Genomic DNA, 13,293 nt, shown 5'->3' with positions numbered 1-13,293 from the left:
ATTGTTTACAGCATAATATATGTGTTAAATACAATTTTTTCTTGGAGGCGAATTAAGAAAAAAAAACCCATAAGAAGATAGTCAATTTAGCTTGAATGCAAAAAGCCAACCTCATGTTTCTGATGAATAAGAAAGGGACCATTTTTTAAAAAAATATGATTCCATGGGTATACTGTTTAATAATCCCATAAAAAAGTCTTTCTATTTTTTTTTTCAGTTTTCATTAAGGAAAAAGAAAGAAATTTTCTTTATTTTTTGACCACCATACTTCTTTATATTTTGCCTATGAAGTAGGAGGAAAAAGGCTGGTATTTACATGAGTTGAAATTTCCATAAATTTCACTTTTTTTTTCCGGGAAATTTGAGCTTTTTGAGTGCCAAGCACCCCTTCCCTTTCCCAAGTTAAACTAGATTAAACTCAGGAGAAGGAACATGTTGAGCAGCATTTCTTGCTTTCCAGTACATAAAAGTAAATGTTGGTCAATGTTTCAAGCGGGATGGGGTTGCCCTATGAAGCATTTTCTTTTACAGAAAAACATGGCATCTACTGTTCACAAGACTGGCAAGCAGAACAACAAAGAGAGCTAACGAGCAAACTGTCAGGAGTTAATAAAAATTTGAATGACCTTTCCTTCTTAGAGGAAAGGGTTACTGATCTAGGGCATGTGATTGATGCCAACAAGTAAGAAAAATGAATATATGGGGTTGGAAAAGTAAATTTTAGGTCAGATAAATGAAAGCCACCTGTTGTCCCCAATTTATAGTTTATAAAATAAATTTCAAATGTTATAAATCCCAGATTATAGAAAGTTTTTTTTTTTGCATTAAATGAACCAAAGCAATAATTTCCCCTTCCGAAACACATCTCTTCCATTCATTTTCTCACTCATTCATTCCTTTTTTCCAATGGCTCATCATCTACTAGAGAGATAAACCTGGAAATAATTACAATGGTATGACAAATGTCCTTATAAAAGCATGAGCAATGCACGGAGAAGGATTTGGTTAGCTCTGCCTGAGAGTTTAGACAAGGCTTTTGTCAGGGAGTGACATTTGAACCATGTTTTAAAGAATAAGAAAGATTTTTCTAGCAGGACAGCATGGAAGGAACATATTAAACAAAAGGAAATGGGATTTTCAAAGCAATCAAGATGAAAACTAGGAAATCAAAAACATGTAAGTCCTTGCCTTGTTCACGAGAAGGCTTGCTAGGCCATATTCCTGAATGCTAATATCTCAAATGTTCTTCTAACAATTACATACCTGCTTTTCATGTCCAGCCCAGGAGAGTTCCCAATAAACCAAATATAAATGACTGACTCCAGAGTGTCAGGGAGACATATTTTCAATGGAAATCATTTGCTTGGATCACTATGGTGAAGAAATGTGCTCAACAGACTGGTCAGTTACATGGTCTTCACGTTCTGCGAGCATTTCCAGGATACCTATTCATAATGATCAGTTCTCTTGTGGTGAAATGTTGCTGTTTTCCCATTACTGGTGATGGACTGTCTTGATTAATATCTCTCACTTTTCTTCATTCTACCTCCTGGGTGTTTTGGCCATGACTTCATGGGAATTCAACGGTTGCTTAGTAGAAATATTTGTGCAGTTAGGACAGCTCATATATTCTTTTGAAACAGATATTTGTTTGCTCCCTTCACTCCTTCTGGCCTCTTGCCTTCTCTCTTAGCTGCCTTCACTTTCTCACTCCCCAAAAGGAGTTAGGACTTTTTCATGCCATGATCTTGGTATTCATTTTTCTTAATCCTCATCATTTACTCAATATGGTAGATATTATAAAATTAAGTAGACATTCCAAATCTAGTTGTTCTTGCTTAATACTTTAAATAAATGTACAATCATTTGAGTCCTAAGGTTACAAGAGAAGTATTTTATTGTGTGCAAGTAATAATAATGATTCCTCTTTTTATGATAAAAATGTTTTCTATTTGAAGATATTAAATTTGGCTTAATCCATCTTTATGAATTAGTGTAACGTTGTGAAAAATTATATTTAATGAAATAGTATATTAACCTTTACATGTAGCTTTTAGGTGTTTAGTTATATGTAGGCAATGAAAAAAGGAGAAAGCACTATTATACAGACACTTCTTTTTTCTTGTTTATATTTATCACATCTAAACATAAATCATGACAATTATTACTTATTTCTACAAGCATTGATTTCTATAAGTGTATCATTTGTATTTTCACTTTTCTTACATGTGCCTAAAATATTTGAAGCAGAGTATAGCCAACATATTAGCTACCAACTTAGCTAAAAAAAAAAAAAAAAAAACAAAAAGAAGAAAAAAAAAGAAACTTTCTCAAAATACAGATTTAAAGATTCTGAAGTCTTTATGTTTTTAAAGCTATAGTTGAACCTTGAACAATATGGGGATTAGAGGCACCAACCTCCCCTTCTTCCACCAGTGTAGTAAAATATCTGCATGTTGCTTTTGACTCCTCCAAAACTTAACTACTAATAGCCTCCTGTTGCTCAGAAACCTTACTGGTAACATTAACAATTGATTAACACCTATTCTGTATGTTATAGGTATTGTAACTCTTCTCTTAAGATAGAGCAAGCTAGAGAAAAAATATTTTTAAGAAAATCATAAGGGAAAATACATTTACAGTACTACTGTATTTATTGAAAAAAATTCATGTGTAAATGGACCTGTGCAGTTCAAACTTGTGCATTCAAGGGTCAACTGTAGTAGCTGTCAGTAACATTTAGGATGAGGTGCTTAAATGATCCTGTTTTTTATACATATTTAAACACGGTTATGTGAGAATCTGATTGGTTTTTAAATTAAGTGGCATTATTTAGGTGGAAAACTGAATTACCCTGTAAATACAATCTTTTTGTCAACTTAATCTCATAGGTCATTTCTGTGGAATCATTCATTTTTATTTTTATTTTTATTTTCCTTCAGTAGAGCATGTGACTCTTTTAAAAAAATTTTAATTTTATTTTTTCATTGTTCCAAGATTCATTGTTTATGTACCAGACCCAGTGCTCCATGCAATACGTGCCCTCCTTAATACCCACCACCAGGCTCACCCATCCCCCAGCACCCCTCCTGCCCAAAACCCTCAGTTTGGTTCTCAGAGCCCACAGTCTCTCATGGTTTGTCTCCTGCTCTGATTTCCCCCAATTCACTTTTCCTTTCCTTCTCCTAATGTCCTCCATGTTATTCCTTATGCTCCACAAGTAAGTGAAACCATATGATAATTGACTTTCTCTGCTTGACTTATTTCACTCAGCATAATCTCCTCCAGTCCCATCCATGTTGATACAAAAGTTGGGTATTCATCCTTTCTGATGGAGGCATAATATTCTATTGTATATATGGACCATACCTTCTGCATGTTGTCTGTTGAAGGACATCTTGGCTCTTTCCACAGTTTTGTGATTGTGGCCATTGCTGCTATGAGCATTGGTGTACATATAGCCCTTCTTTTCAGTACATCTGTATCTTTGGGGTAAATACCCAGTAGTGCAATTGCAGGTTCATTAGGGTAGTTCTATTTTTAATTTCTTAAGGAATCTTTACACTGTTTTCCAAAGTCAACTTGCATTCCCACCAGCAGTGTAAGAGGGTTCCCCTTTCTCCACATCCTCTCCAACACTTGTCGTTTCCTGTCTTGTTAATTTTGGTCATTCTAACTGGTGTATTTGGTATCTCAATGTGGTTTTGATTGGAATTTCCCTGATGGCTAATGATTATGAACATTTTTTCATGTGTCTGTTAGCCATTTGTATGTCTTCTTTGGAGAAGTATCTGTTCATGTCTTCTGCTCATCTTTTGAAGTGACTTTCTGTTTTTTGAGTGTTGAGTTTGAGGAGTTCTTTATAGATCTTGGATATCAGCCCTTTGTCTGTAGTGTCATTTGTGAATATCTTCTACCATTCTGTGAGTTGCCTCTTTGTTTTGTTGACTGTTTCCTTTACTGTGCAGAAGCTTTTGATCTTGATAAAGTCCCAAAAGTCCATTTTTGCTTTTGTTTCCTTTGTCTTTGGAGACATGTCTTGAAAGAAGTTGTTGTGGCCAATGTCAAAGAGGTTACCGCCTATGTTCTCTTCTAGGATTTTGATAGATTCTTGCCTCATCTTGAGGTCTTTTATCCATTTCAGGTTTATTTTTGTGTATGGTGTGAGAGAATGGTCAAGTTCTATTCTTCTATACATAGCTGGCCAATTTTCCCAGCACCATTTATTGAAGAGACATTTTTCCCCTGGATATTTTTTCTTGCTTTGTCAAATATTATTTCACCATAGAGTTATGGCTCCATATCTGGGCTCTCTACTTTATTCCACTGATTTATTTGTCTGGTTTTGTGCCAGTACCATGCTCTCTTGGTGATCATGGCTTTGTAGTAAAGCTTGAAATCAGGCAACAAGATGCCCTCCATTTTGTTTTTCTTTTTCAATATTTCCTTAGCAATTTGGGGTCTTTTCTGGTTCCATACAAATTTTAGGATTGTTTGTTCCAGCACTTTGAAAAATGCCGGTGGAATTTTGATCAGGATGACATTGAAAGTATAGATTGCTCTGGGGAGTATAGACATTTTAACAATGTTTATTCTTCCAATCCATGAGCATGGAATGCTCTTCCATCTTTTTGTGTCTTCTTCAATTTCTTTCATGAGTGTTCTGTAGATTCCTTGAATACAGATCCTTTACCTCTTTGGTTAGGTTTATTCCCAGGTAGTTTATGATTCTTGGTGCTACAGTAAATGAAATTGATTCTCTAATTTCCCTTTCTATATTTTCATTTTTAGTGTGTAAGAAAGCAATTGATTTCTGTAAACTGATTTGGAATCATTCATTTTTAATATTACATAATAATACTTACTTTATACAGCCATCATTTTAAGGGTTTTTGTATTTATTGCCTTCTCCAGTAATCAGAACAGCCCTATGAGGAAGGGACTAATGGACCATCCCTGTTTTGCAGATATGGAAATAGAGGCAAAGAGTGGTGAAGATCTAGGCCATATAGCAAGGACCATCCTGTCAGCCTCAGTTTTCTGCAGAATCTGTAATACTAACCTCTGAATTTTATTGGTTTTAATAATTAGGAGCCCACTTGGACTACTCTTTCTGCTAAATTAGCTGTGTACTGGAGGAAAATGTAATGAGTAATAGAAAATGATGTATAGAATCATGACCAACAAAAAACCAACAGTAATACTGGGTCGTAACACTTTATATTTAGTTATGTTATTTTGTGTAAATCTAATTTCTCTGGTCATAGTTTCTTGATTTATGAAATAGGAATAATAATACATATCTTCCACCATGTGATTTTAAAGATTCAACAAGATAACTTAAAGCTAAGTTTGTATAATCTGCAAAGAAACCTCTGTAAAACAAGTTATTACAAAACTCAAGATAATTGCAACTTGTTTCTCCTGCACTTAAAATGTGCATGTTTTTGTTGCTTCTGTTGGTGTCGGTGGTAGAATACAGTGAAAACTCTACAAACAAGTAAAAATGAAATGACTTTAAAAACTTGTAGATCCTTAGAAGTTGCTAGATCATTACTGAATTTGTATCTTGTAAAAGCAACTAAACTATAATAAATATTTTGACCATTTGCTTTGGCTCAAATAATTGATTTAACTCATTTCTATTTATAAAACCTTTTATTGTTATGTACTTGATAACTATAGGAATTTTGGAAGGCCTACCATCAGCAATTTCACCAGAAGGCATTGTAGTGGCAATTCAAACAAAAATCTCATTCAAACTTTTATTTAGTGCCCAGTATGTGCCTGACTTTTTTCCCCAAGTATTGTGACATAAAAGTGAATAAAACAAGCGAAATCCCTCAAGCATTAATCATGCTTGCAGACAGATATTTAAACTTTTTATAATACTCAATGGGGTAAGAGTGATGATAGGTGGGTGTCATCAGAGGAAAGAGCAGAATCTTTAAACCAGGCTTCTTAGAGGAGGTGATACTTGATCTGAGATTCAGAGAAAAGTAAGACTTAGCATGCCAGTGATGGTGTGGAGAAGGTGTCCTGCTGAAGGACTTACACAATTAATTGGAGATAAGAACTATCATGTTGGTTTAGGGGACTGGAGTATTCAGTATGTCTGGAAAGAGAGATTCATAATAGGGAACAGGCAGAAACAAGGCAGATCTAGATCACTTAGAGCCCTGAACACTTACATAGACTGTTAGAACTTGATCATAATGCTTATGGGAGCATTGAAACAATTTATGACTGTTACATTTCCAGATTTGAAATTTGGAAATATCACTCTGAGAGTACAAAAGGAAAGCCACCCATCCAGGAGTTAGGAGTGATAGGCTGTGATGAGAGCATGGGAAGAGGAAGAAGATAAGAGATGTGAAAGATGGAATCTTTTTTATTTTGTGACCACTCTATTAAAGGTTTCTTTATTTCTCATCTGGGCAATTGGGAATTGATGGTGGGATCATTAGCTATGATAGGGAACACAAGAGGAGAGAAGTGGGAATGCTCAGGAAAATTTGTGTCTAGAATTTAAGGTCATAGTTTGGAGTTTAGATATAGGTTTGAGAGTATTTTCTGGCATGTGTTCTGACCTTCATCTGGATAAGGAGAAGTCCCCTCAAACATTAGATGCTCCTTACTTGACCTCTTTTATCCTCAAGTGGACATTCTCCTCTAATCACATTTCTGATCTTTCTAGAGTATTCAATATCAGCAGTATTCTTGCTTGAGCAGAGAATCAAGCAACTGCCAAACAAGCCAATCCTTCTCTGATTCTAAAAGATTGACCAGTCCTTTGTGAAGATATACTTCATTGGCCAACCATTAGCAAGTTTCCAGATAAGACTTTGGTTGCTGGTCTTAGCTGGTACCATGAACAGAATCAGAAACAGTTTAGATGTAACATAATTAAAGTGAGGTGGGTGTAAGGTAGAAGCAGAGTTCTGTGTTGAGTATAGTTATAAATAAGCAGAGGAGATGCTAGAATTTGGAAAGACCCATGTGGTGGCTATGGAATCACAGCTCTCACCTGTTGATATACATACTCAGAAAAAGTGCCTGACATAACACAAAGATTATGCAAAACATTTGCTTGAATTGCAATTTGTTTCTTGTAAAAAGTAAGTGAGAAATATCCTATAGAGAGGGATAGGTGAGGTTTTAATTTTCCTTCAGTGGCAGATGGAAGTGAGGAATAGTTTCAAATAGATAAGTAGAATTTTTCTGTGGTTTGATAGTTCGCATGTTCTCAGAGAGGATGTAAAGGTTTCTACATGAAGAGTAAATATTAATCTTTTCTGACTAGCTTGGCCCAAAGCTTCTGTGAGTGAGCCAGCAGGTAATGGGTTAGAGGTCTTGAAGAAAAAAATGAAATTTAGGACACTTTTTGAGGAGCATGGAAAAGATGAGTACGGATAGCTGGAAGAGCTTCTGGGGTTATTAATGTATGAGTTTGGAAATACTGGTTCTCATCATCAAGATCACTAAATGAAATTCTGCAGCAGTGTTCAGTAGTCTGGGAGACAGAAAAGACAAGTTAGGCAATTGTATTTACCCATGTCTAAACTATTCCGGGGCAGATGAGGCAGGAAAATAAGAGAGCACGAAAACAAGTGTTTAGGGTAAAGACTAGGAAGTGTTTTTTTGACAGCCCTAAGCCAATGGGCTGGAAAGAGAAGGAAGTAAACTTGGAAAATGGAGCTAATGAGGAAGCAGTAATGAGCGCCACAGGCAGACCATTTGTATGATGACAAGAAATAGAGTTGGAATGACGAGTTTGTTGTGGAAGAGTGTAATATTGGAATTTAACTAACAGTACATGGAATTTTCAAAAAAAAAATCACCAAGGTTTATAGAAACTGTGTGAAGATAAAAATCACTGAATGGAGGAGGTCAAGAAGCACTTTGTCTAAGATTGTAGGACCATCAAAACGGACATGGATGTCAAGCCTAAGGATCTTTCCTCATCGAAGACCACATATCTACTGCTAAAAAAATCATTAGTGAATGTGGAGAAGGAAATTGAATGTAAGTAGATGACAGGGATGAGGAGTCCCAAGGAGATATAATTACTCAAGGGAGTCAGATTCAGAATGCTATACAAGAGGTAATGCACAGCAAGAAATTATTGAATAATTTTTACATACTTCCTGCTCTCCACCCCTGTTCTCTCCTCTTAGTCTTGTGGGAACATGGAGTTGGAGAGTCTGCAACCTCTACTTGAGTAGACTGAAAGCAAATGCAAAAAATCTTAAGGAGATACAATCTTTATCTTTCCTTATCTTAAGGAAAAATAGAGGGAAATGTGTTCTTAGCAATGGTTTTAGGTAGAGGGAACCTTTCATGAGCAAATTGAGGATGATGATAGATACATAGAGTTTACACTTGAACATGCATTTCAGAGAGCATCCTTAAAAGTAATGGCAAGGAGAGACTCAAAGTAATGATGAGTTGAATGAAATGGAGTTTGCCTGAGAGTTTGGCAGGGAATGGAGTACAAAAAGACTTGAATTTTGAATAGAAGCCAACAATGCCAGTGATATGAGAGATAATGGCATTCAATGGTCAAAAGACTTGGAATGAACTCATATGTAATTGTTTTTGAGCCAACAGAACACTGGGCCCGAGGAAAGATCTTATTCTGTATGTGGTCTGATCAGAAGTGTGTAGCTTTTGCTCATTATTATATATTTTTAAAATTTTTAATTATTTATTTTTAAATTTCTTTTCAGATAAAATGATGTTTTTTGACTTGGCAAAGCTCAAAATTGTGTATGAAGAACAATGTAGTCAGAACCTAGTCAGGATGTTGTCACCAATCCCTTAAGACCCTTGGATATAAAGGGCTCAAATATTTGCCAAATAGCTGATAGTGCTCATCCATATTCATTTATTCTTCTTCCTGGTGACATATTCAGACCACATTATCCGGTCTTCCTATAGTTAGACTCACACCTAACTCCTATGATTGAGTTCTACACATAGGATTGATAAGAATGATATATATCACTTATGGGCCTATCCCACAAAACCTTTCCCAAGCCCCTTTCCTTAATGCCTGTCTGAATGGGGAGGTGTCTGAGAACCTATAGGAATCACAAGATGGGAAGAACCTAGAGCAGAGGATGTTTTTCCTTCACTGCCTCTAGTGACATATATTACAATGGGACAAATAAAACAAAACAAAACAAAACAAAAACTTTTATGGTGTTAAACTAGTGAGAATTGGGGATTATTTATCATAGCAGTGGTCTTATCTATCTGATACAGTATCTGTGGAAGATATCTTTGCTGTATGAGCTGATGGCAAATTCCATAGAATTTTGGAGCAAATGCGTATTTTCTCAGCAAGTAATTTTTTATTTTGGGGAGGAGACCCTAACTTGTTATTGCAACCTCATAGAGACTAAACATAGAGTTACTGTGCTATCACGATTACAATACCTCCATCATCAATTCACTCTCATCTGCTGAGCCATGAAGTCAAGTGTTTCCTTGGGCTCTGCCTCATCAAATGGAAATTGAATTTAGAGGTCAGGATCCAAGTATGTACCCACATACTTGGTACCCACTAAAATGCAGCTACTTTTCTCTCAAAATACTATTATGGCCCGAAGAGCAGTTTCCTATGAACAAATGACAGAGGAGAGAAGAAGAGCCTTGTTTAAGATGCCTATGCATGCTATGCTGGCAGCAGCATTACAACCTGCTGCATGGGTGGACCTGAGGGACAATCAGGGAACAGAAATCCTCTCAGTGAGTAGAATTTTGCATGATAATTACCATATTTGAAGTTCACAGATAAATCAGCTCTATATATTCTTTACGTTATGAATAGTGCTTACATATTAATTAGATAATATCGCTTGCTTGGTTCAAGTCCTTCTGTAGCTTACTATTATACTTTGTATAATAGTATAAATAGTATAAACACACCATAAGTGGTGTGTTCCCTGCTTACACTAGAACTTTAATGTAGACTGTCCTTTGTTTTACTCCTCTAGCTACTGGCCTTCTTTTAATTCCTAAGCATCAAACTCTTGGCCCTGTACAGACTTTCACGTCTTGCTAATTCACAACTTGGCTGACTTTCTCATCTTTAGGACTTTAGCTTAAATGTGGTCTCTTCGGATGGGCTTTCACTAATCTTCCAACAAAAATTAATCTTCCTCTTTTTTTCCCCCCTTTCTTCCTCTACCTTTTTCTTTCCTTCCTCTACCTTTTTCAACTTTTCTTCTGGATCTTGCTCTTTTCCTTTATAAAAGATCTCTGTATTTATGTAATTGCTTATATATTATTTTACTAAGAGGCACCTGGGAGGCTCAGTCAGTAAAGCATCTGACTCTTGATTTTTGGCTCAGGTCATGATCTCAGGATCATGAGATGGAGCCCTGTCTCTGACTCTATGCTCAGAAGGAGTCTGCTTGGAGAGTCTCTATCTCCCTCTGCCCCTCCTCCTGCTTGAGCATGCTCTCTCTCTAAATAAGTAAATAAATAAAATCTTTAAAAAAAGTTTTCAGGGGCACCTGGGTGGCTCAGTGAGTTAAAGCCTCTGCCTTCAGCTCAAGTCATGAACCCAGGGTCCTTGGATCAATGCCCACATCGGGTTCTCTGCTCAGCAGGGAGCCTGCTTCCCCTTCTCTCTCTCTGCCTGCCTCTCTGCCTACTTGTGATCGCTGTCTGTCAAATAAATAAAATTTTTTTTAAGATTTTATTTATTTATTTGACAGACAGCGATCACAAGCAGGCAGACAGGCAGGCAGAGAAAGGAGGGAAAGCAGGCTCCCTGCTGAGCAGAGAGCCCAATGTGGGGCTCGATCCCAGGACCCTGGGATCATGGCCTGAGCCAAAGGCAGAAGCTTAACCCACTGAGCCACCCAGGCCCCCCAATAAATAAAATCTTTAAAAAAAGTTTTCAGCTTCATTGTATTCTAAATTTGGTAAAAGTGAAGACCCGTTCATTTTGTTTGCCATCAAATATAGGACAGCTAGCACAACTCCTGGCTCACAGTGGATGGATGAGAAACTTTTGGATTTATGCTGGCCTCTCAGCTGAGTATAACTGTACCAGAAAATTCATTTGAATTTTAAGCCATGGCAAAGAAGAAAACCAGGAGGCAGGTAGGGCAAAGTTAGTAATCCTGTGGGGAATAGGAAGAGGTAGGTACGATATAGATATGGAGGGTTGTGGAACAAGATATGTCTTGTGGATATTAGAGTTCAGCCAAAAGATGAACAGAAACTTCCCCAGAACCTCTGGTGGCATCCTCTAAGAGAACGTCCATTCTACTCTAACTGGCAGCTTACATTTCTTCCTTTCCTTTTATTTTTCCTCTTTCCTTTCTCATTATTTTCTTTACTTTTCCCAAACAAAATAGAACAAATCAGACAAACAAAACTCTAATCTTCCAAGATTTGGGGTTAAAATATTGAGGAAAATAGAGGTCATTTATAGTAAGTGAAATTTCCAGAAGTCTTTTAATTCATTCGTTAAAGAAAAAACAGTATCTACATTGCTGTTCATTAACAAAATAAAGGTTAATTTCCCTCATGAAATATTTAAATCTTACTGCCAAATTGTTGTAATGATGCTTTCCTCAGCTGAGACAATCTGGGAAATACGCTTCTAATAAAAACTCCTATAAATATCAAGAGGGAAAATTCCAGATTTCCAACTGGAGTGCATCCCTAAAGATGATTAAACATTAATATCAAAGGAACACACACCCATATATAAAAAGCAGACCATCAAAGGTCACATTTTTGAAGGTAGAAGATTAAGGAAACAGATATCCCAGAGGATGACTGAATGTTATTGCTAACTTCAAAATACTCTTGGTTTCAGTTATTTTTTCAAGATGTCAAAAAATCTTGTAGTCATTCCAGTCATTTCATGCCTAAAGTTTTCCCCAAGGAAATATGATATTTTTCAGGAAAATGTTACGAAAGGAATGAAGGACGATTGTATTAAACATCTGCAGAAGCTCTGTAAGATTAAACAACACTTGGTTGTTTCATGGTATGTTTATTCCTTTCTCCTCCTCGTTTGTAAAGTTCCTTGTGACACAAGAATTTTCTTTACTAAAAAAAAAAAAAGTTGCTCTGAAGTATATATAGTATATGTATCTTCAGAAATTATACCTATTTAAATATCCAAATGTGACCCCCCAGAAAAAAATATCTATTTCTTAGACCAATGGTGGGTGTATTGAATAGTGTGATAAATTGAAAGCAACAAAAATAAACGAATTTAAGTAGTAAAGCAATTTGCAATTTATTTGGAAATCAACAGCAGCTCATCAAGTCTCCAAGAGGATCAGGAAACTGGTTTGGGCAAGGCAGCTGGGAACAATACCTCAAATCATGCCCTAAAACTATACATGAACTATCACTATGAGACACAATCAGAGTAACCAGTATCATCATTATCATTGCTGGGCATTTCTGTCCCTGAAAATTGTTACAGGTGATAATTCTTCTGCATTTCCACTCTACCATCTAAAACAAACCACAGTGGATGCCATGTGGACCATTTTCTTGTCTTTCTATCTCAAAGTTCAAAATTCAGGAAAGGTGCTTATGATTGGAGAAACCTAGGTTTTGTATCTGTGCCCTACCTTCAAAGGAGGATGATATTATTGAAGTCTACATTGGGAGATAGTCTTTTCTATAAGCTACACATTTATCTTGGATAGAAAGGATGATTCGTTCATAGATAGTCTAAAGGAATAAAAAAAAATCTGTTGCCATGATATTAGTTTCATTAGACATAAATTTTTGGTATAAAAGAATGTGTAGGGGCGCCTGGGTGGCTCAGTGGTTAAAAGCCTCTGCCTTCAGCTCAGGTCATGATCTCAGGGTCCTGGGATCGAGCCCCGCATCGGGCTCTCTGCTCAGCAGGGAGCCTGCCTCCTCCTCCTGTCTCTCTCTGCCTGCCTCTCTGCCTACTTGTGATCTGTCTGTCAAAAAAAAAAAAAAAAAAAAAAAGGAATGTGTAAATTTTAAGTAGTTAATATAACTAAAATGTGTTTCTGGGTTTAAACCAAATCTTGAGCACTTAAACTCCTCAAACCTGAGTATTCTGTGTGTGTGCATGTGTGTGTGTGTGCCGATGTATGCCCTTAGGTGGGATAATATTTTGTCTTTTTTTCTGCCTTATATTGAAATAGTCTAATGAGAGGTATGTGAAAAGAATTTGAAAATGAGAAGCAAAGGAATTCAAAGTCAAATAAGACCAGATTCAAATCTGCACTCTACCTCTTACTTGGTATGTTAAAAGGGGCTAAAAATGGCAAC

The sequence above is a fragment of the Lutra lutra genome, chromosome 3 (assembly GCF_902655055.1).
Source record: "Lutra lutra chromosome 3, mLutLut1.2, whole genome shotgun sequence".
Classification (NCBI taxonomy): Eukaryota; Metazoa; Chordata; class Mammalia; order Carnivora; family Mustelidae; genus Lutra; species Lutra lutra.
This window is presented reverse-complemented; position numbering follows the sequence as displayed.